Here is a 25,587-nt window from a genome sequence, read left to right on the forward strand (position 1 = left end):
GGTAAAAAAGTATTTAGTCAGTCAGCAATAGTGCAAGTTCCACCACTTAAAAACATGAGAGGCGTCTGTAATTTACATCATAGGTAGACCTCAACTATGGGAGACAAACTGAGAAAAAAAAATCCAGAAAATCACATTGTCTGTTTTTTTAACATTTTATTTGCATATTATGGTGGAAAATAAGTATTTGGTCAGAAACAAAATTTCATCTCAATACTTTGTAATATATCCTTTGTTGGCAATGACAGAGGTCAAACGTTTTCTGTAAGTCTTCACAAGGTTGCCACACACTGTTGTTGGTATGTTGGCCCATTCCTCCATGCAGATCTCCTCTAGAGCAGTGATGTTTTTGGCTTTTCGCTTGGCAACACGGACTTTCAACTCCCTCCAAAAGTTTTCTATAGGGTTGAGATCTGGAGACTGGCTAGGCCACTCCAGGACCTTGAAATGCTTCTTACGAAGCCACTCCTTCGTTGCCCTGGCGGTGTGCTTTGGATCATTGTCATGTTGAAAGACCCAGCCACGTTTCATCTTCAATGCCCTTGCTGATGGAAGGAGGTTTGCACTCAATATCTCACGATACATGGCCCCATTCATTCTTTCATGTACCCGAATCAGTCGTCCTGGCCCCTTTGCAGAGAAACAGCCCCAAAGCATGATGTTTCCACCACTATGCTTTACAGTAGGTATGGTGTTTGATGGATGCAACTCAGTATTCTTTTTCCTCCAAACACGACAAGTTGTGTTTCTACCAAACAGTTCCAGTTTGGTTTCATCAGACCATAGGACATTCTCCCAAAACTCCTCTGGATCATCCAAATGCTCTCGCAAACTTCAGACGGGCCCGGACATGTACTGGCTTAAGCAGTGGGACACGTCTGGCACTGCAGGATCTGAGTCCATGGTGGCGTAGTGTGTTACTTATGGTAGGCCTTGTTACATTGGTCCCAGCTCTCTGCAGTTCATTCACTAGGTCCCCCCGCGTGGTTCTGGGATTTTTGCTCACCGTTCTTGTGATCATTCTGACCCCACGGGGTGGGATTTTGCGTGGAGCCCCAGATCGAGGGAGATTATCAGTGGTCTTGTATGTCTTCCATTTTCTAATTATTGCTCCCACTGTTGATTTCTTCACTCTAAGCTGGTTGGCTATTGCAGATTCAGTCTTCCCAGCCTGGTGCAGGGCTACAATTTTGTTTCTGGTGTCCTTTGACAGCTCTTTGGTCTTCACCATAGTGGAGTTTGGAGTCAGACTGTTTGAGGGTGTGCACAGGTGTCTTTTTATACTGATAACAAGTTTAAACAGGTGCCATTACTACAGGTAATGAGTGGAGGAAAGAGGAGACTCTTAAAGAAGAAGTTACAGGTCTGTGAGAGCCAGAAATCTTGATTGTTTGTTTCTGACCAAATACTTATTTTCCACCATAATATGCAAATAAAATGTTAAAAAAACAGACAATGTGATTTTCTGGATTTTTTTTTCTCAGTTTGTCTCCCATAGTTGAGGTCTACCTATGATGTAAATTACAGACGCCTCTCATCTTTTTAAGTGGTGGAACTTGCACTATTGCTGACTGACTAAATACTTTTTTGCCCCACTGTATATATATATATATATATATATATATATATATATATATATACACAGTGCCTACAAGTAGTATTCAACCCCCTGCAGATTTAGCAGGTTTACACATTTGGAATTAACTTGGAATTGTGACATTTGGACTGTAGATCAGCCTGGAAGTGTGAAATGCACTGCAGCAAAAAAATAATGTTATTTCTTTGTTTATTTTTTTTTTTAAATTGTGAAAAGTCTTTTCAGAGGGTCATTTATTATTCAACCCCTCAACCCACCAGAATTCTGTTTGGTTCCCCTAAAGTATTAAGAAGTAGTTCAGGCACAAAGAACAATGAGCTTCACATGTTTGGATTAATTATCTCTTTTTCCAGCCTTTTCTGACTATTTAAGACCCTCCCCAAACTTGTCAACAGCACTCATACATGGTCAACATGGGAAAGACAAAGGAGCATTCCAAGGCCATCAGAGACAAGATCGTGGAGGGTCACAAGGCTGGCAAGGGGTACAAAACCCTTTCCAAGGAGTTAGGCCTACCTGTCTCCACTGTTGGGAGCATCATCTGGAAGTGGAAGGCTTATGGAACTACTGTTAGCCTTCCACGGCCTGGACAGCCTTTGACAGTTTCCTCCCGTGCCGAGGCCAGGCTTGTCCGAAGAGTCAAGGCTAACCCAAGGACAACAAGGAAGGAGCTCCGGGAAGATCTCATGGCAGTGGGGACATTGGTTTCAGTCAATACCATAAGTAACGTACTCCACCGCAATGGTCTCCGTTCCAGACGAGCCCGTAAGGTACCTTTACTTTCAAAGCGTCATGTCAAGGCTCGTCTAGAGTTTGCTCATGATCACTTGGAGGACTCTGAGACTGACTAGTTCAAGGTTCTCTGGTCTGATGAGACCAAGATCGAGATCTTTGGTGCCAACCACACACGGGACGTTTGGAGACTGGATGGCACTGCATACGACCCCAAGAATACCATCCCTACGGTCAAGCATGGTGGTGGCAGCATCATGCTGTGGGGCTGTTTCTCAGCCAAGGGGCCTGGCCATCTGGTCCGCATCCATGGGAAGATGGATAGCACGGCCTACCTGGAGATTTTGGCCAAGAACCTCCGCTCCTCCATCAAGGATCTTAAGATGGGTCGTCATTTCATCTTCCAACAAGACCACGACCCAAAGCACACAGCCAAGAAAACCAAGGCCTGGTTCAAGAGGCAAAAAATCAAGGTGTTGCAGTGGCCTAGTCAGTCTCCTGACCTTAACCCGATTGAAAACTTGTGGAAGGAGCTCAAGATTAAAGTCCACATGAGACACCCAAAGAACCTAGATAACTTGGAGAAGATCTGCATGGAGGAGTGGGCCAAGATAACTCCAGAGACCTGTGCCGGCCTGATCAGGTCTTATAAAAGACGATTATTAGCTGTATTTGCAAACAAAGGTTATTCCACAAAATATTAAACCTAGGGGTTGAATAATAATTGACCCACACTTTTATGTTTAAAATTTATAAAAATTTAACTGAGCAACAAAACTTTTTGGTTTGTAAGATTTATGCATCTGTTAATAAATCCTGCTCTTGTTTGAAGTTTGAAGGCTCTAACTTATTAGCATCTTATTAAACCTGCTAAATCTGCAGGGGGTTGAATACTACTTGTAGGCACTGTATATATATATATATCCCTGGGTGTAACTCCTTAGGTTACCTTACCTAACACTCATACAACAGAATTTCTGTTATTTAATTTAGTTCATTTTTTCACAATTTATTAGTTGACATTTTCTACATTGAGGGAGTGTGTATGGTTTTATGGCTACCAAAATAGATGATTATGAGCATTTTGTTTTTCTAGATTATTGTCTTAACATAAGCGAAACAATGATTTATTTTATTAGCGTTCTTATTATTACTAATATATTTGTCGCAGGGGCCACATTGGCACAGGTTATCTAACACTGACTGTACAGATGGCACAGCACCGGCGTTGTGTCTCTGAGGAACTATTTGACCACTGCAGTAAAGGAACGATAAAGAACAACAACACTGGAGCCCACTCTAGTTTATGTAGGCAGTCAGCCTTTTATCGTTGTAAACCTTGAAATGGATGTATGAGCTTTCCTGCTATAAACACTGGGTTGTTTACTGCTTTGGGATGGCAGGTACCAATAGAGGCCTGGAAAACTCAGCAGCCTGAATGTCAAAGCTGACTAATGTAGGGAAACATATTGTGGCTTGTTTTATGGGGGAATATGTTTTATAAACCCTAAGGGACAATTTATCAGAAATTCATCCACTCTACTGCAGATTGCTGCCTTAATGTTTACTGTTGAATTTCATTGAAAGCAAAACTGACTTCAAAGAAGAGAAACAAAAATAATCAAAACATCCTTTATTTTTTTTTTTTATCGTGAATCCATATGACATATACCTTCCCAAACTAGTAATGTTAATTTAGAGAAAAAAAATAAATAATTCAAAGATAGGAGATAGGAGTAATTTTGGATCAAAGTTATTCTTGACCTTGGTCAAAGAGATGATTTATCAGGCATAGAGCAGTGTGAAAAGTAATAGCCACAATATTGAAGGATAGCATTATATCGTGTTTTGGGTTAACTATGAATCTAGACGTAATGAAGAAAATATATAGTGCCGTAAAGGTTTCATCTTATTCTTAAAGTATATTCAAAGCTCTACTCGGCATTGTCCGGACCATGAATCTGCCATGACACTATGTAGCAGTTGTTATAGCAACAACTCAAAGTTAAATAAAATGTTAGGCAATTTTTGACAAGCATTGCAACCATTTATTTGAACGGTTTTGTGTCTTTGTGCGAAAAATAGTACATAGGCAACATTGAAAATGAATTCTACAAGCTTATCTCAGAGTTCCATTTTCCTTAGCAAACATCATGAAATAATAACTTCCAATTACAAAGCGTTACAGTTATTAATTCCAATTTTCATCACTCGAAAGACAAATCATATACAGTAGCACAGCCTAATCTAACTAAATTTGGACAATGTTCTCTGGAGATTAGATATTCAAAGTTAAGTTTTGCATACTGCATGTGGCCACGCATGTCAAATTTCTAGCATCTGGTAAATAAGCAATGAATAACTAAACAGTCATCAATATACAGAATTTAAATACAATAAAATCTCCTTTCTAAAACTCAAATCTACTCTAATTATATGTGTGCCTAAATATAGGACTACATTTCTGTAGATTGGTATTTATACCACAATTGTAATGATCCAGACTCTTCTGAATTCAAGCCACCGGAAAGGTAAAATTGTCATGTAAATAAACACTATTAACCTGCAGATGTGGGTATAATCTATAGCAGGGCTCCCCAACCTGTAGCTCGGGAGCCACATGTGGCTCACGGTCCCATGAATTGTGGCTCGCGACTGTCTGCCAGCTTGGTGCATTAGGCCCAGGTCTAGCAAACAAGTATGAAGAGCACATCTCAAAATGGTGAATTTTGTGAGTAGCCCTGCACAGAATTGTAGATCTGGATGCACATTTACTGGTCTTAGGGGTTTAGAGATGTTTTAGGTATGGTACACTAGAAGATGGTACTACTTGTTAGAGGAGAAGCTCAAAGCTGGATGTGACAGTGTGTTGGGAGAATACTGAATGGGGGTATTGTGGGAACCCATGTATCTCAGTTTACTGCTCTGGAGTGATTTCTGTGGAAAAGCTTTGGTTAGCATCATACCTGTAATGGGGGCTTTGGTTGACACTACTTTGAAGGCGTGGGAGCTGGATGTGGCTCGCGACCCTCTCTCAGTGCTGAATGTGGCTCGCAACCCTCTCTCTAAGCTGAATGTGGCTCTCAAGGTCAGAAAGGTTGGGGACCACTGATGTACAGGGTAATCTGAAGATGCCTGGCACCCTCATTCAGAGCCCCACTCCCTCGAAGAGATTATCTTAATTCCTCACAGCAGTCTCAGGCTTTTAGTCATAGGAGTGGGCCGCCAGTTTCAGTCACCACTCAGAGCATAGTGAGTGACAGCTATGACTGCAACCATGGCACTGACTGAGCGCTGACTATATTGCTGAACCAGCTGCCAGTTAGGTTAACCCTCCGTCAGGAACAATGGATCTGACAGGCGCAGCACTTCTACTTTCATTCCTCCCTTCTCACCAGATTTTCAGGAAACCCCCTCCCTCTAGTCTCCTGGCTCTAGCTGCTGTGTGAAACCTGATACCACAGTTGGTCTGCAGAGCTTCAGGAAGGAAGATATAGCTGTGCTGGTTTCTCAGGCTCATTGGTCCCGAACACATCACACTTTATAAGGTTGGTATGTAATGTTCTTAGTCATTACTATTGCTTATTTAGCTTGTTTTATGAATGGATAGAGAAAGGTTTGTGGATATTTCATATAAATAAGGCAGATTTTCTTACAAATGAATGGCTATTTGGTGGGAGTTTTGAAATTTGTGTATATCAAAGTTATTACTTTGATGTTGAGTAAATGGGTTTGTTTTGCACCTGATAATGTGTAGTCTCTTTTATTACATCCCTATGAAGGTCTATGATCACTTTTAGATCACTGAAATTGAGAAAATTAGATATTCTAGGCATTTTTCTAGCCTGCGCTTGACAGGCACATTGTTCCATTACAAGTTAGTCCGAATATTGTTCCTGACGGAGGGTTAAGGGTGTGGTTACTGCCATGGCTCACTATGTACTGAACGGTGACTGAAGCCATGCTGACCCACCCAATGACTGAAAGCCTGAAGCTGATAGGAAGGATAAAGTTCATTTTCTACCAACAATAATAGCATTTTTTTTATATGACTGGTTCCCTTTGAGGCCTCTATGCTGGCTGAACCCATCAAAATTAATGAGTTTGGCAAAATTGTATCAGTGCCTCTGCCAACTGATGGTTGGAAGTGATCTCAATCGCACATTTTCAAATTCGGCTAGCAAACGCATTCTTTGCCAATGCTCCAACTGCTACTGAACTATTTATTTCCTTAAAACATGATAAATCCTATTAAGGGAATTCCACTAAATTTTCTTGGTCAAATCGTTCAGTGAGCAACCAATCTACATTTTTATTACACAATTTTCAAAAGTTCAACATCATATTTTTCTTGCCTAATATATTACATGAGTCATAACTGAGTATTTTTGGATACATCGTTCATTCGCTCAAATCCATTCACAATTATTGTGAACTATTGGTCATTACTTTTAAAATCTGAGCCCGTGTAAATGTAGCTTTACAATCTCTCTGCCTCAGCCTATCTGGAGAAACAGGTGACTGGTATTTCAACAAGAAAACTAAACAATCCACTTAACACAAAAAAAGAGAAATAAGTAGAAGTAAAAGTAGCAAAATATGTAGGTAAAACAGTGGGCAGTATGGAATTTAGTTGTACTTTCAGAGCTCTCAATACATAAGCTGCTACATACTACACCATTGAGAGGAATTTCAGCATTATGTTGTAGCATTTTTTGGTATTTGTGCAGCATTGATGATTAAGTAAAATAATGTTTAAATTCTTTAGGCAGTATATGATTCTATTATCTCCCAATTACAGTGGGGGAAATAATTATTTGATCCCTTGCTGATTTTGTAAGTTTGACATAGTATATCAAAAATAAAATCCTGAAAATCACATTAAATAAATTCTATAAATTTATTTGAATTTTGCAGAGAGAAAGCTTTAATCCCGCTGGCAAACGAGACTTAAAGGGTAAGTGCCATCAAAAACATTTTTTTTCCAGCGATTGAAAAAATATAAAGAATTAATGTTTGCATTTTATTAAAAATATTATTTGTTTATAATTTAGTAAAATATGAAAAATAATTTTAAAAGGTTTGGCATTTCCACTTTTAAACACTAGGGGGAGCAGCTACTGAAATTTGACAAAAACCTAGTGTACAACTAGCTCATATTACAGCACTGCAGTAATTATGGGCGGAGTCTGCTGACGTGTGTGATGTCTCCTCTCCTCCCCTTCTGGGTGTTTGCTAAGGGATTAGAGAGGATGATATTCAGGAACCCAGTGAGCAGCCATTTTGTTGGTGATTGCAGAGTTATACAGACAAGTAGACAGTCACAGAGGAATGCAGGCAAGAATTCGGGGAGATATATGGTGAAGGGAGCAGGCTGACAGCAGCACAGAGTATTTCAGTAGAGCAGTGTGCTGATGTATGGAGGCACCATGTTCGGTGCGCGGAGCAGCCAGGGATTGTACATAGAACGCTGTCTTTTATACACATGGATGAACCAACTGCTCCACAAAAATCCAGGAAACATTTCTGTGGATTGATGGCCTGTTCTGATCTAGAGTTTGCATGCAGACCCCATTCCCCTCCTCAGCTCCTGTCTTCCCCATCCTGTCCTGGTGATGTGTGAAAGCGAGGCGACAGGCGCAGTCGGGGAGACGCTGGGGGGAAATGTAGCCATATAGTAATGATAAAAATGAGACCCCTCTCTTCAGCTGCCTCACCAGCCTTCCCCTGACGGAACCTAACTGGAGGTCATGCTGCCCCCTCTATTACCCCAGACCCATGTGCAGCTGCTCAACCAGAACCATCCTAGATTGGGTCCCCTTTCTGAAGATAATACTGCCATAGTGTTCTCACATAATACCGCCATATAGATCACACATAATACTGTCCTGTAGTTCTCACATAATACCATCATATAGATCGCAAATAACAATGCCATAGTGTTCTCACATAATACCGACATATAGATCTCACATAATACCGCCATATAGAGCACACATAATATCGCCATATAGAGCACACATAATACTGCCATATACTTCACACATAATACCGCCATATACTTCACACATAATACCGCCATATACGTCACACATACCGCCATATGCTTCACACATAATACCGCCATATACTTCTCACATAACTGCCATATAGATCTCACATAATATCGCCAGTGTTCTCACATAATACCGCCATATAGATCACACATAATACCGCCATATAGATCACACATAATACCGCCATATAGATCACACATAACAGGGGGGGAGGAGTGCATAGGAGAAGATTAGATACACAGCTCAGCAGTCAGTATCACACAGGACAGTATTAGATACACAGCTCAGTCAATATCATACAGGATAGGATTAGATACATGGTTCAGCAGTCAATCACACAGGGGAGGATTAGATTCCCGTCTCAGCACAGTATCACACAGGGTAGGATTAGAAACATGGCTCAGCATACAGTAACACACACAATAGGATTAGATACATGTCTCAGCACACAGTATCACACAGGACAGGATTAGATACACATCTCAGCACAGTATCACACAGGATAGGATTAGATACATGGCTCAGCAGACAGTATCACACAGGAGAGGATTAGATACACGGCTCAGTCAGTATCACACAGGACAGGATTAGATACATGGCTCAGCAGACAGCATCACACAGGATAGGATTAGATACATGACTCAGCAGACAGCATCACACAGGAGAGGATTAGATACACGTCTCAACACAGTATCACACAGGGTATGATTAGATACATGACTCAGCATACAGTATCACACAGGACAGGATTAGATACACGTCTCAGCACACAGTATCACACAGGACAGGATTAGATACAAATCTCAGCACAGTATCACACAGGGTAGGATTAGATACATGGCTCAGCAGACAGTATCACACCGGAGAGGATTAGATACACAGCTCAGTCAGTATCACACAGGATATTATTAGATGCATGGCTCAGCAGACAGCATCACAAAGGAGAGGATTAGATACAGTCAGCACAGTAACACACATGGGAGGAGATACACTGCTCAGTCAGCATCACAAAGGATAGGTTTAGATTGCCTCTCCCCCTCCCACACTGATACTTACTTCACTGCTCCGCTGCTGAGTCCTTTCTCCCTCCTGTCCTTGGTCCCCTCCTCCTCCTATAATCGCAGGGCTCCTGCAATTATACTGGGAAACTGGAGCTCACAGATGCACTGTGAGCTCCAGAAAGATGGCGCTGATCTCCTGCCTCTGCTGTGATGTGGACGGCTTGGAGTGTGTGGCCAGATCACAGCAGGGAGCAGCTCAATGTAAAAGTATAGGGTCGGATGCCGACCGCAGATGTCTATGCCCAGGGCTGCCATATTTGTAGAGTGTAAGTGTCGTGCAGCTACACTTACACTCCTGCAAAGCAAAATGGCGGCGCCCAGTGGCTGAACAAAAAAATTTAGAATGAAAAAATTTAAAGTTAAAAAATTTAAATTTGTGTTAAAAATAATTGTTTATATAAGCAATCATTTTAATACAAAAAATAAAATGCTGCACCATCCCTTTAATACTTGGTGGCAAAACCCTTGGTGGCAAGCACAGCAGTCAGACGCTTTTTGTAGTTGATGATGAGGTTTACGCACATGTCATGAGTAATTTTGGTCCACTCCTCTTTGTAGATCATCTCTAAATCTTTAAGATTTTGGGGGTGTCGCTTGGCAACTTGGAGCTTCAATTCAGTCCATAAGTTTTCTATCGGATTATGGTCTGGAGACTGGCTAGGCCACTCAATATCCGTAATGTGCTTATTTTTGAGCCACTCCTTTGTTGACTTGGCTGTATGTTTAGGTCATTGTCTTGCTGTAAGACCCAGCCACTACCCATTTGTAATGTCCTGGTGGAGGGAAGGAGTTTGTCACTTAAGATTTTATGGTAGATCGCTCCATCCTTTCTCCCATTGATGTGGTGTTGTCCTGTGCCCTTAGGAGAGAATCACCCCCAAAACATTATGTTTCCGCCTCCATGCTTGACAGTGGGGATGGCGTTCTTTGAAGGTCATAGGCAGCATTTCTCTTCCTCCAAACACAGCGAGTTGAGATAATGCCAAAGATCTCAATTTTTGTCTCATCTGACAACAGCAATTTCTCCCAGTCACTAATAGAATCATCCAGGTGTTCATTGGCAAACTTCATACAGGCCTGCACATGTGCCTTTCTTGAGCAGGGGGACCTTGCAGGCATTCCAGGATTTTAAACCTTTGTGGAGTAATGGCTCTCTTGGTGACTGTAGTCCCAGCTTCCTTGAGATCATTAACAAGTAAGTTCCCCAGTGTAGTTTTAGGCTGATCTCTCACCTTTCTCATGAACAAGGATACCCCATGAGGTGAGATTTTGCATGGTGCCCCAGATCAATGTCAATTGACAGTCATTTTGCATTTCTTCCTTTTTCTTACAATTGCAACAGTTGTCTCCTTCTCACCCAGTGTCTTACTTATGGTTTTGTAGCCCATTCCAGATTTTTGCAGGTCTATGCTCTTGCCCCTGACATCCTTATAAAGCTTTTTGTTCTTGCCAATGTTAGAGTTTGACTGAATAATTAAGTCTGTGGACAGTTTTTTATAAAGGTGACTATATAAGACAGCTGTCTTTAATGCAGGTAACGAGTTGATTAGGAGCATCTAACTGGTCGGTAGGAGCCAGAACTCTTAATGGTTGGCAGTGAGAAATAATTATTTCTCACTGCAAAATGCAAATAAATATATATCATTTATACAATGTGATTTTCTGGATTTTATTTTGGATATTCTATCTCTCAGTGTTAAACTTAATGTACCCTTAAAATTATAAACTGCTCATGTCTTTGTCAGTGGGCAAACTTGCAAAATCAGCAAGAGATCAAATACTTATTTCCCCCACGGTTTATACAGAACAGTTATTTCCCCCACTGTATATACAGAACATGATTATTATTTGAGTTCTATAAAACACTTTGGGAACATTGTATGGCTTTAAGGCAGATGTTTATAGTTGTATGGCATTTAAAGAAAAAAGAATATTTTGAAAAATTGACAAATTTTCTCCAAAACTTTGATTTGTGGCATATAAAATTGCATGAATCTCAAAATTGAAAAGCTTGAAATTGCTCAGAAAATACATGTGGGGGGAGTGAAAAAGTGAAAAATCTCTGCTGACCATAAGAGCTTAGATACTACAGAAGAGAGAGACTTACCCAATGACTCTGGGAATGGAAAATACTGTATATCTGTTGTACAAACTTTGATCTACTGGGAACTGTGATGGCCCAGGTAGTGACCCAGTTTATTTGCTATGATAATCCATAAATCATCATAGCTGAAGGTCACTATGTGGAGGCTCGCATGGCAATGCATAATGAAATTTGTTGAATCTCTGATGCTTCAGCAGTGTAGGCATGTGGCAAGTTTATTTTTTACAAACCGCAAATCATATCCTAAAATGTTTGAATTCACATAAACAGCAAATTTCAGGGAATTTGACTCAAACGCAATCCTCCTCAATCAGTTACTCTTAATTTGTTGCTTTATTTACTATATTGTACTTTTTTGGAGTCTATATGTCTGTTATCTGAGATTTGTATGAGATTTCTATTGTGATGTTATTTTAGCACTGCATATAAAATGTCAGCTTGATATCCTTTTTTCTCTTAAAAGTAACTGTACTTTTACTTATTACAATTTAGTATATTTAGCTACCTATGTAATCTTTACAATATGATGTAACAAAACTATGCAATAAAAATGTAGTCTTAGTTATAATTGAGGCATAAATGTCCTGTTTCTAACAAACGAGATGTAAAAGTGTTCCTCAATTAAATGTACAACTGCAGAGCAACATACACCGAGACACCATGATGACCTCAAACAGTGCAGCTTGACGATAATTGCTATGCATTGTAGTGTTCAGTGATACAAATATGGAGACTTGCAATGTATGCACACAATAAAGAGAATTTTTAGTGTACATTGTAATGTTCCCATTGTATCAGATATTAATGTTTATATTGTATTTCAAAAACTTTAGAGCATCATTTTCATTATGATATTCCACATCATAAAATATTATAACAATGCAACTTGAGCAAAACCACTGTTCTACCTACTGTGCCACTAACGACCATATTTCAATTACTACGCTCAATGAACTCAAAAGCGTCTGGAAATGTGGTGATCCTTGTCACACGTTCTGAGCAGCGGAGCTTATGTGCCCTTTCTAGGGGGATTATAATACTACTGAAATAATGTGCTGCAATCAGTCTGTTCAGTAGGTAGAAACTGTGTGGATATTAGTTACATCCATGTAGCCTTGCTAATGGAAAGTTCAAAGCCTCTGGGTTGTTATGTGACCAGTTCTCATTACTCCACAGTTACTAAAATCTTAAGAGTATGAAATGATAAAAAAAGAATATTAAATTGAAAATCTGTACATTGTCCCTTAGCTCTTTTACCTATAAATGTCACTTTATCACTTATTATAGTTGCACTTCATTATTTCATACATAACTGCTTAGAGCCATGTTTCTGCCATTCTATCAATGTGAAATGTAACACATAATATAAAGTAAAGGGAATGAATCTGATATTTGAATATATTCTAGAAGCAATATACACTGAATATTAACACTTCTTAAACTGATATTGTTGAGAAGACAACTAAGTAAATCTATTCCCTGCTCATTTGGAACAGAACAAATATTCACCATATGCATTTGTATAATCTATATCCTGACTGCTGCATTTACTCACATTCACTGCCCTTGCATTAGCTCTTTACAGACCATTCATATCGGCCCCTCTGTCCTTTCCTCTCCTATGTATAGCACTCACGCTCTGTTCACATTGCTAAACAGCACAAAGCCGTTCAGTCTGACCATCCAACACAAGAGTGGCTCTCACAAATCACTTAACCATCTGCTCACTCTTTCTATCCTCCTTCTCCTAGTCGCAGATGAAATCTCTCCCAACCCCGGCCCCCCATGTTATAGCCATGGGTGATTTCAACATCCCCATTGCTTTTCCCCTCTACCCATCTGCTTCTCACCTTTCATCTCTAACCTCCTCTTTCGACCTCTCGCAGCTTACTAACTCTCTAACGCATGAAGACTCCCTTGACATTATCTTCTCCCGGCTTTGCTCAGTAGATGATTTCACAAACTACCCTCTCGAGATCTCTGACCACAACCTTCTTTCATTCTCTATCAAGAACTGTCATTCCGCTCAGGTCACTCCCACTTTTCACACTTATATAAACATCCAGGCCATTAACACCCAGAAACTTATGAAGAACTTGATTGATTCTGCACTGAAGCATTACAATAAAACCCTGCAAAGTGCCCTGGATTAAACTGCACCTCCTCTACATAGAACTTAGCACAGAAAGCAACAACCATGGCACATGCTGCAAACACGTTTCCTGGTGCGCCAAACCTCCGTTGAGAAAATCTAATCTACCCAAAGATTTCATCCACTATAAGTTTATGCTTAAAACATACAACTCTGCCCTTCACCTCTCCAAACAAACCTATTTCAACAACCTCATCACCTCACTGTCAAATAACAATAAACTTCTCTTTGACATTTTTCATTCCCTGCTCAACCCAAGAGTGAAGGCCCCAAACACGGATCGCCGCGCTGACGATCTGGCCAACTACTTCTAAGAAAAAAATTGACCACATCTGAAACGAAATTATCTCCCAATCCGCTCATACCATGCACTGTCCTCCCTCCCCCACTGTATCTAGCTCACTCTGTGACTTTGAACCAGTTACAGAAGAAGTAATCAGGCTCCTTGCATCTTCTCGTCCTACCACTTGCACCAGTGACCCATTCCATCATTTCTCTTCAAGTCCCTTTCCCCTGCTGTCACCTCTCACCTAACAAAAATATTCAACCTCTCTCTTTCTGTATCTTTCCCTCCGCATTTAAGCATGCCATCATACATCCATTACTTAAAAAACATCCCTTGACCAAAACTGTCCCGCTAACTATAGACCTGTCTCTAGTCTTCCCTTCAACTCTATACTCCTCGATCGCCTGTTCCACTCACTTCTTATCTGCTATCTCTCAGATAACTCCCTTCTTGACCCTCTTCAATCTGGTTTCTGCTCTTTACACTCTACTGAAACTGCCCTCACTAAAGTCTCTAGTGATCTTCTAACAGTTAAATCTATTGGTCACTACTCCATGCTAATTCTCTTGGATCTCTCCGCAGCATTCGACCCTATGGATTATCAGCTCCTACTCACTATAGTCCACTCCATCGGCATTAATGACAACATTCTCTCCTGATTCTCCTCCTATCTCTCTGACCGCTCTTACACTGTTTCTTTTGCTGGTTCCTCCTCCTCTCACCTTTCCCTTACTGTTGGGGTTCCTCAAGGATCAGACCTAGGCCCCCTCCTCTGCCCCTATTGGACAAACAATCAGTGGATTTGGTTTCCAGTACCATCTCTACGCTGATGACACCAAATTATACAATTGTTCTCCTGATATCACGCCTGCCTTTTTAGAAAACACCAGTGATTGTCTTACCACTGTCTCTAACATAATGTCCTCCCTCTATCTAAAACTGAACCTGTCAAAAACTGAACTCCTTGTGTTTTCTCCCTCTACTAGCCTACCTTTGCCTGACATTTCCATCTCCGTGTGTGATTCCACCATTACTCCCAAGCAACATGCCTGCTGTTTTGGGGTCATACTTGATTCCGAGCTTTCAATCACCCCCCACATCCGATCACTGGCTCACTCTTCTTATCTGCATCTCAAAAACATTTCTAGAATTCGCTCTTTTCTTACTTTTGACTCTGCAAAATCTCTTCCTGTTTCTCTTATTCAGTCTCATCTGGGCTATTGTAACTCTTTACTATTCAGCCTACCTCTTACCAAACTCTCCCCTCTCCAATCTGTCGTTAATGCGGCAGCCAGGATCATATTCGTCACCAATCGTTATACCGATGCCTCTACCTTTTGCCAGTCATTACACAGGTTACACATCCACTCCAGAATCCAGTACAACCTTATTACCCTCATCCACAAAGCACTCCATGGCTCATTATGACCCTACATCTCCTCCCTGGCCTACCACCCTACCCATGCTCTCCATTCTGCTAATGACCTGAGGTTAACATCCTCAATAATCAGAACCTCCCACTCCCATCTCCAAGACTTTTCACGTGCGGCGCCAATTCTTTGAAATGCACTACCCAGGTTAAAATGATTAATCCCCAATCCCCACAGTTTTATGCGTGCCCTAAAAATGCATTTGTTCAAACTGGCTTACCGCCTCAACGCATTAACCTAACTATCCTTGTGTGGCCCATTCAAAAAACTTAAGCCATAATCAGGTTCCTTGCATTATGTTCTCATACGCTCTATGCATTTAATAGCCCTCTGTGTCTGTACTGTTACATATTTAGGCTGTTAACTGGGTCATGCAGCTTTACATGAACACCTGATTCTTATTCTATGGCTTGTCCAAACTACGATAGCAATTGTTACCATCCATCTCTTGTGTCTCCCCTTTTTCCTCAGATTGTAAGCTTGCGAGCAGGTCCCTCATTCCTCTTGGTATTTGTTTTGATCTGCGTTTATTGTTATGCTGTAATGTCTATTGTCTCTACAAGTCCTCTCTATAATGTAAAGCGCTGCGGAATATATTGGCGCTATATAAATAAAATATTATTATTATTTTATTATATAATATTCACAATATAACTTCAGGAACATCAAACAGCTGTCAAAACTTTTCAGTAAATACAGTTGTGAATTTTTTTTTTTACTGGAAAAACTTGCTTTATTTGGTAACATTTGTAACAAATAAAAGAATAAGGTCATATATACTTTTATATTAAGAGATTTTTTTTACATTTTTAAAATGATTTCTTTAATTTTTCATTTCCTTTAAAACCAGCGATCATTCAATTGCTGGTTCAATACACTTCAGTTTTCTGTATTGCAGTGCTTTGTACCATCACCATTCACTATTAAGCCCTAGTTAGAGTGCTAAAATGACTAAGGCCATCATTAATTGTCAGTGGCCGATTCTGTGCTATCTACCTCTAGCTTTACAATAGAAGACTGGTTTCACAGATCAGTTCTGTTTTTGAGTATGTGACAAACCAAACAATATTCACAGTGTTTGGGATCAGATTTTCATCAATATCTGAACAGCATGTCAGTCATGTACATGTTTCCTCAAATTTAAGGTATGAAAAATAAACTGATGGGAGGGTCCAAATCAATCTGAAAGTGAAAAATGGACAGCACTAGCAAATAACTAGGATGCCATCAATGTGCTCTAAAAAATTTTCACTGGCTCATTAATTTGGATACATGTATCATCTATGAAAACCACAGAACACCTACGAGAAATTCATACGTGTTAATCTTGCCTAAGGTACTTTTCAATTTAATGCTGTCTGTGATGAAAATGAAAAGTACAGAAAGTGTAAGCCAATTGGTAAAGCTCCATGGCCATTTGGAAGATTGCAAAATTTCAGGATTTTGTATAGTTTTATCACATGGAAATAAAAAAATAAGTTCTAAAAGTAAGACTTGATATAAATACAGGATATGTGATGGAAACTTATATTATGTCCCTGCCTTTGATTTAATCATGTGCCTCTAACAGCCATGAGTGGAGCCGCAGGTGACAGTGACAGTTAACATGTTAAATACTGCTGTCAATATCTGACAGTGTCATTTAACACGCGCTTGCATGGGGGTGTCATTATACACTATCGCCAGCGAGCTTGTGACGTGATTATGGTGGGCCGATGGGTTGTCATGATTCCCGGGGGTCTGCTGATGACCCCCATACTTGTCAATATGATCCTCCTGTGAAAGTCAACCCATGGCAGGCGTTCATGGGACATCATCATTTTTTCTATACATAGCAGTGCTGATACACTGCTATGTATAGTACAAGGAATCGGAGGATAGCAATTTCAATTTTAAAAGGAATAACAAATGCAGTAAAAAGTAAAAAAAGTTTTAAAAAATATGAAAAATAAAACAAACACAAAAGTACAAATCACCCTCCTTTTTCCCCATTAGAAATAAAACAGTAAGAATAAAAAATAAACCTATTTGGTATCGCTGAATTCATAAAAGTCTGGTCTATCAAAATAAAAATAAATTAATCCAATCAGTAATTAGAACAAAAATCAAAATGCTAACTTTTTGTCCGTCGCAACAGTGCAATAAAATGCAGTAAAAGGCAGTCAAGACATTGTATCTACCATACAATGATATCAGAAGAAACATCAGTCCAAGGTGCAAAAACTAATCCCCCACACAACCTCATATCCTGAATAATTAAAATGCTATGAATCTCAGAAAATGGAGAGAAAAGTAAATTTATTTATTTTTTTACAAATTTCTGAATTTGTTTCACTAGTTAAATAAAAAGAAAAACCTGTACATGTTTGGTATCTGCATACTCGTACTGACCTGGAGAATCATTTTGCCAGGTCCATTTTGCTGTTCAGTAAATACTGTAAAATTTTCCAATAAAATATAAGAAAAATCATCAGCTCACCCTTGAATTGTCCACAGCAGATGCAGTTATCCAGGAAGGTGCATGGAATAGCGTTCAAGTCTGTATGTAAAGTTAATCCATAATGTTCCAGCACATCTTCTTGATAATAAAAAACTTTTACTTCATTCAAATCCTCATTAAAAACATTGTTGGAGATCAAGACAGGATGGTATAGCTAGTCCAACATGAAAATAAAACTTTACTCTTTTCGTCCCATGTGTGGGTCTTGATCATAATGTAACATTTTCCAGTACACTGTGTGATAGAATGAATGGAGTATTTCCAAAGTACAACTTGTCCCACAAAAGAAAAGCCCTCATATGGCTATAAAAAAAAATGGCTCTTGGAAGAAGGCACAAATAAAAATTGCCATCTCATGAAGGGTTTAAAACACATTTATGGAAGAGTAGCCCTCTAAATAAGGCTACTCTCAGCCATGTATGTGATATACGATATATTAGGGTAATCAATAAAAGCTGAGGATAGATCTATAAAAATTAGTGATGAGCGAATATACTCACTACTCGAGACTTCTCGAGTATGCTCGGGGATCCTCCGAGTATTTTTTAGTGCTTGGAGATTTAGTTTTTCTTGCCGCAGCTGAATGATTTACATCTGTTAGCCAGCATAAGTACATGTGGGGGTTGCCTGGTTACTAGGGAATCCCCATATGTACTTATGCTGGCTAACAGATGTAAATCATTCAGCTGCAGCAAGAAAAACTAAATCTCCGAGCACTAAAAAATACTCGGGGACCCCCGAGTGTGCTCGGGAAATCTCGAGTAATGAGTATATTAGCTCATCACTAATAAAAATAAATAAAAAAAAGAATAGGCTGTACATAATAGGGATGAGCAAATAAGTTTGGAGCAATCTGCATAAATCTCAAATTTTGCCTAAAATAATTATTCTCCTGAATCTGAAGTTTTTGTCACGCAACTTCAGCAAAATGGTGATTACTATAGTGCTTACCACATAATTTTCCCATCCAATTCTGTACTGCAATCAGCTTAAGTCTCTTCTTTCCTATTCAAGCACATGCAACATTGTTTTACTCTATAAAACCAAAGAAAAAGCAATATGTGCATATACCCTAATGAAAATAAATAAGTAAAAAAGCAAGTGCATTAAACTATTAACGTAGGGTATTTAGTAAACACTGTTTTTGATTAAAAAAAAACATAAAGCTATCCCACCACGACAAGGTGTACCCAATTGGGACACTAACTAAACTCTCTAATGTTAAAACCTACCTAGTGAGAATCATGGCAGAGAGTAACCAATTGGGTATACCTTGTCGCGGTGAGACAGCTTTATGCACACATTGCTTTTTCTTTGATTTTGCTTGTTTCCATTGCCAGTCTGAACATGCCTTTATATCATGCATGTTTTCAAGTCATACTTCGGCTCAGTTTTTTACTTTGCTATCCTTTTACTCTATCTTGATTCTGCACGAAGGCTTCCATTGCCCAGTAGACTTCTGATACTCTGTCAGATTATGACAGGCATGCATTGCCCGAGGCTTACCCAGTGCATGCATCACAATGTTGTAGGCCTTTTTGGCAGTGCAAAGTAAAGATGGAGAGCGAGGACATCATTTTTGTGGAACAAGTAAAGATAAGGTCAAACATAGCTGTTTAGAGAACCAGTCAGGCTGTTGGGATAATGGATCACCACAAATGTCCTACTATATAGAGATATTTGTACTTCTCGATACAAACAACAACAGAGCGACCGTAAAATATGGTCAACTCAATGAAGCTCACCAATCAAAAGTTGCTTATTAAAATATAGCATTTATTAAAGAATATTTAAAAAGATCCAAAAGGCCACATATAAAGACACAAACAATAACCCCACTGGGGTTATTGTAATATGGTCAACTCAATGAAGCTCACCAATCAAAAGTTGCTTATTAAAATATAGCATTTATTAAAGAATATTTAAAAAGATCCAAAAGGCCACATATAAAGACACAAACAATAACCCCACTGGGGTTATTGTTTGTGTCTTTATATGTGGCCTTTTGGATCTTTTTAAATATTCTTTAATAAATGCTATATTTTAATAAGCAACTTTTGATTGGTGAGCTTCATTGAGTTGACCATATTTTACGGTCGCTCTGTTGTTGTTTGTTGGGATAATGGGACAGATGAGAGGCAAAGTGAATATTGTTATTCTTTTTTTCATAAAAATCTTTTATGCTTTAGGGTCTGCAGAGAACCAGTTAATAAAAAATGTGAAGCAAATCAAATTTCCTAGCTAAATGAGGTAATCTGCAAAAATTGAATTTTAACAGCTTCTCTCATCACTAATAGATAAGATTCCTAGTTTTCACAATTAGAATTTTATATTTTTATTTCAAAATTACATTATAATTTAAAGATTGTTCCAAATAATAAGAAATAAACCTAGAATTCCATTTAGGTAATTACCATTGGTTAGGCTGTAATCAGGAATATGCATCTTCCAGTGACCCCATGGATCTAGTGCTCATCTAGTCACCTTACTGCTGTAGCTAATTACAGGCTGTAGCTGTTTTGGGAGTTCAAAATGGGGCAGACCCTGTTTCCTGAGCTCGATCCCTGCCTCCACATTGAAGCGGTCACTAACAAGGACACAGGGTGGGAGCCACATGCCAGCTGCAGCATTCCCTATGAACTGTTAATAAGGCTCATTGTGGTCTATCTACCTCTTGCAACACCTTATGCACATTCAATTACTTTTGAAAGAGTCAAAGGCTAAAGCTGGAGTCACACATAACGATATCGTTAACGATATCGTTGCAACGTCACGCTTTTGGTGACGTAGCAAAGATCCAACTAACGATCACTTTATGTGCGACAGCAACCAACGATCAGGCCCCTGCTGGGAGATCGTTGGTCGTTGGGGAATGATCAGTACCATTTTTTGGTTGCTGATCACCCGCTGTCATAGCTGGGTCGGCGTGTGTGACGCCGATCTAGCGATGTGTTCACTTGTAACCAGGGTAAATATCGGGTTACTAAGCGCAGGGCCGCACTTAGTAACCAAATATTCACCCTGGTTACCATTGTAAAAGTTAAAAAAAACCAGTACATACTCACATTCTGATGTCTGTCACGTCCCCCGGCGTCCACAGGGTTAAAACTGCTTTCGGCAGGAGTGCTGCCAGCACCGGCCGTAAAGCAGAGCACAGCGGTGACATCACCGCTGTTACTGCCGGCGCTGACACAGTCAGTGCAGGGAAGCTCTCGGCAGCAGCGCGTGCATTAGCAGCGCTCTTGCCGAAAGCAGTTTTAACCCTGTGGACGCCGGCGGGGGACGTGACAGACATCAGAATGTGAGTATGTAGTGTTTTTTTTTTACTTTTACAATGGTAACCAGGGTAAATATCGGGTTACTAAGCGCGGCCCTGCACTTAGTAACCCGATGTTTACCCTGGTTACCCGGGTGCTGCAGGGGGACTTCGGCATCATTGAAGACAGTTTCAACGATGCCGAAGTTGTTCCCCTGATCGTTGGTCACTGGAGAGAGCTGTCTGTGTGACAGCTCCCCAGCGACATACCAACGATCACGGCCAGGTCGTATCGCTGGTCGTGATCATTGGTAAGTCGTTTAGTGTAACTATACCTTAAGTCTACCTCAATACATCTGTATTACTAGCAAATGATAACAACGGATAGTCCACTATGAGTGTGAACAGCTTCATTTAACTCCATTCTTCTAGCCAATCAAGATTGTCTTCCTGACAAAGGCTTGTGACTGAGCCGAAACATTGTTTGGAAACCACTCTATTTTGCACAAGATAAATTAAAAATACTTTGACAGCAACAGTTCTGTTTTCACGTTTTTGGAGTGTGCCGGGGTTAGATTTTTTGTATTGTCTTACCATTTTAACCCTGAGCACCTAACAGTGGTCGAGTCTGATCCTATCTGCTTTTAGCACTGTTTCCTGAGCTGGCATGGACCGTTGGAGTGACCTGTGCCAAATTCACGTTGACTAAAATAAATTATTTTGCAATAGAACCATTTTAATGCAGAACAGATAATGTCCAAAATTTTCTGTATGAAGCCATTTTAAATGAGTATGCGTAGCTGCAAACTCACATCTCAAAAGATCCAAGAATATGTGTATGGAAGGAAAAGCAGATCCCGACACTCACGTGTTGAATGACCAATTACTGTGTACTTCAGTGCAAATTCAGGTAGGACATTTCAGTTTATCCCAGGCTTTTTCCAACCTAGTTTTCCTTCTTACATTTTTTCTCCATGAGTACCATGGCATAGCACGGAGTGCCGACCCACTGCTGTTAAAACGAAAAATGTGTCTGGAGACTAAAACAGCAGTATGAATCAATAAATTAATATTTGAAAGGATTGTATTGACCAATAAAATCAATGTAAGGAAATCTTGCGAAGCTCAAAAAAGAGAGCAACACACACCGTATGTACAAAATGATTGGGTTCAAATATGTTGTAGGCCATGAACATTATGCCATTGGATAGTTAAAAGCTAAGCAAAAGATGTAATTGCTATAAATTATGCATTATGTTGTATACATTATTTTCTATATTGCTAGCTATATTTATAAACTCGGTGGTTGTAATATAAAAATATTAAATCAATAAAAAAAGGCCCTTTTCCAGTTTGATAGCTTGTTTTCAATCATTGTTGTACCTATGGATAAGTAAAGGCCAACTGTCACTATAAATCCTATTCATTTTATTGTCCATGATTTCATTGCTGGTTTATTTAATTTTATAATAAAATATATATAATGGTGTTAAGCTGGCACTATCTGCTAATAAATAATCAGAACAGTGCAATAAACAGGCATTACAATGGCTGCTAGTCATCCTTGGTGTCTAGTTACTGTATAAATCTAGACATGATTACAGCAATCTTATTAGTACAATCAGATAAGCTATATCTGTAAATCACCACTTAATGGCAGCTTACATTTCACTAGAAAAGAGACATGGTTACTGTAAGGACAAATTTATTACCGGTGACTTTATGCTGCTTCAGTGCACATACAATAAATATAGAAGCTGCTGACTTATAGATCTGTATATTTATTATAATCTATAATGATTTAACAACATGAAAACTGCATATTTGCTCCACTGGTGAGTATCTACTGTCCATGTAAACTTATAGGTAAAGGGACGCTCGTTTCATGCTGCCCAAACCACAGTAATCAGAGACTTGCTGCACAACTGCAGTAAGGTATGTCTTTTTCTGAAATGTTCAAGTGTTCCAAGGAATCCGTAGTTTGAAAACTTGACAAAGGGACTACCATGAGAGACAAAACAAGTTATCTCTGTCATGTTCTATGCGATTGACAGGATTTTCTATATGTCAACACTGGGAAGAGATGTGTCAGTAAACTTGAGCATCAGGAAGAACAGAAGCCGATGGGGGACCACATTAGACTCATCTCATCCCTACTATGGTCTCTAACCACACATTCCAACTATGTTTTGGCATTTCAGAGAAACTGGCTCCAATCATGTAACCAGGATCTGATTTATGTTGCCCGAAGTTGGACCAGTCATGAATCAAGTGATAGGTTACCAATAATATAAAGTCCTTGTCTTCTTCTGTCGTGCACATATTTTTTTAATGCCATTCCATTTAATTGATTCTTAGATAAATCTATTACTAGAATAAAGCAACCAAAATTGCTGCATTTAAAGAAAAGCAAGAACATCTCAATACATTTTCAGACTACTAAACAGTCATGGTGCTTAATCAAATTTTAAAAAATGGCTCAAACCCCAGATTTTGGCTAGTCCAATAAAATATCTGATGTGTATGCTGGGCCTATTCATCACAGATGAATAATGTATGGAAAGAAGAATAAGGGTACCGTCACACAGTGGCATTTTGATCGCTACAACGGCACGATCCGTGACGCTCCAGCATCGTAACAATATCGCTCCAGCGTCGTAGACTGCTGTCACACTTTGCAATATACGACGCTGGAGCGATAATTTCATGACGTATGTGCGATGTAGAAGCCGTTGGTTACTATGCGCACATCGTATACAATATCGTGCACACCTTTGTTACACCATGCGATCATGCCGCCACAGCGGGACACTAGACGACGAAAGAAAGTTTGAAACGATCTGCTACGACGATTCTCAGCGGGGTCCCTGATCGCAGGAGCGTGTCAGACACAGCGAGATCGCTGGAACGTCACGGATATATCGCTGGAACGTCACGAATCGTGCCGTCGTAGCGATCAAAATGCCAGTGTGTGACGGTACCCTAAGGCATGCTGAATTCTGATGCTCAAACCTTTGTACATAGGGAAGCTAAGCGGCTTCCAAAGGTGTCTGGCTGTGCTTACTCTATTTTTCCCATTGAAAACAAATGTATGTTCAGATGAACTGAGTATGTAGGCTAATTTTGTATTTTTGGAGGAATAAACTTGAAAAATCACCACAAAGAGTCTAATAAAATTAACATAAAATACAGCAATGCCAAAATGGCATGTACGTGTTCCATCTTAAGTCACTACTTTTAACTGCTTCAAGGTTCAGAAATAATCCTGATGCAGTTGAAAGAAGTGACATGCCCAAACTTCAGGCGGCTTCTGAACATCACTGTATAGAATAAAAGATGCCAGAAAAGCCGCTTCAGGAAAATGACCACTGGTGTTTTTCCTAAGTGGCTTAGCAAAAACCAGTATCTATAAGGAGCCATGTGCACATAGCCTATCTGTCAACCAACAGCTTTAATACCTTTCTGCCAGCTGATGGAATAGTACATCAGCTGGCAGTACTCACCGCTTTAAGGTGGGCTCCAGTGGTGAGCCCACCTCAAAGCCGCGACATAGCTGTTTTCAACAGCTGACATGTGCGCGCAATGGGCGCGAGTGGAATCGTGATATGCCCACGCCCATTAACTAGTTAAATGCCGCTGTCAAACTCTGACCGCGGCATTGAACAAGCGCTGCCAGCCACACGGTCGGAAGTACTCACCACTGACACCCGTCACGCGATCGGGGGTCATCGGTGCATTGCCATCATAACCAGAGGTCTACTTGAGACCTCTATGGTTGTTGATGGCAGATTGCTATGAGTGCCACCCTGTGATCGGCGCTCATAGCAAGCCTGCAATTCTGCTGCGTAGAGGTGATCTTTGCATCACCTCTATGTAGCAGAGGCGATCGAGTAGTGCATGCTTCTAGCCTCCCACGAAGGCTATTGAAGCATGCCAAAATTAAAAAAAAAAATGTGTTGAAAAATATTTAAAAAAATTATATTAAAGTTCAAATCGCCCCCCCTTCACCCCAATCAAAATAAAACAAGAAAAAAAAAAAATCAAACTTACACTTACACATATTTGGTATCATAACATTCAGAATCACGCACTCACCAAATGGTGTAGCGAGAAAAAAAATCAAAACGCCAAAATTACATTTTTTTGGTCGTCGTGACATGGCATTAAAATGCAATAACGGGCGATCAAAAGAACATAGCTGCACTAAAATGGTATTATTAAAAACATCAGCTCGACACTCAAAAGATAAGACCCCAGATGACGAAAAATGGAGACCCTACCATTATCGGAAAATTTGCACATTTTTTTTTTTTTTAGCAAACTTTGGAATTTTTTCTACCACTTAGATAAAAGAGAACCTAGATGTTTGGTGTCTATGAACTCATAATGACCTGTATAATCATAATGGCAGGT

The 25,587-nt window shown here is 39.8% G+C and overlaps 1 long non-coding RNA gene across 1 annotated transcript in view; it reads right to left on the reverse strand.

The window, feature by feature from the left end:
• Positions 1 to 25,587, reverse strand: part of LOC138676035 (uncharacterized) — a 2,127,350-nt gene that overhangs the window by 1,927,589 nt on the left and 174,174 nt on the right. The gene's annotated exons all lie outside the window — the stretch shown is intronic.

The sequence above is a fragment of the Ranitomeya imitator genome, chromosome 1 (assembly GCF_032444005.1).
Source record: "Ranitomeya imitator isolate aRanImi1 chromosome 1, aRanImi1.pri, whole genome shotgun sequence".
Taxonomy (NCBI): Eukaryota; Metazoa; Chordata; class Amphibia; order Anura; family Dendrobatidae; genus Ranitomeya; species Ranitomeya imitator.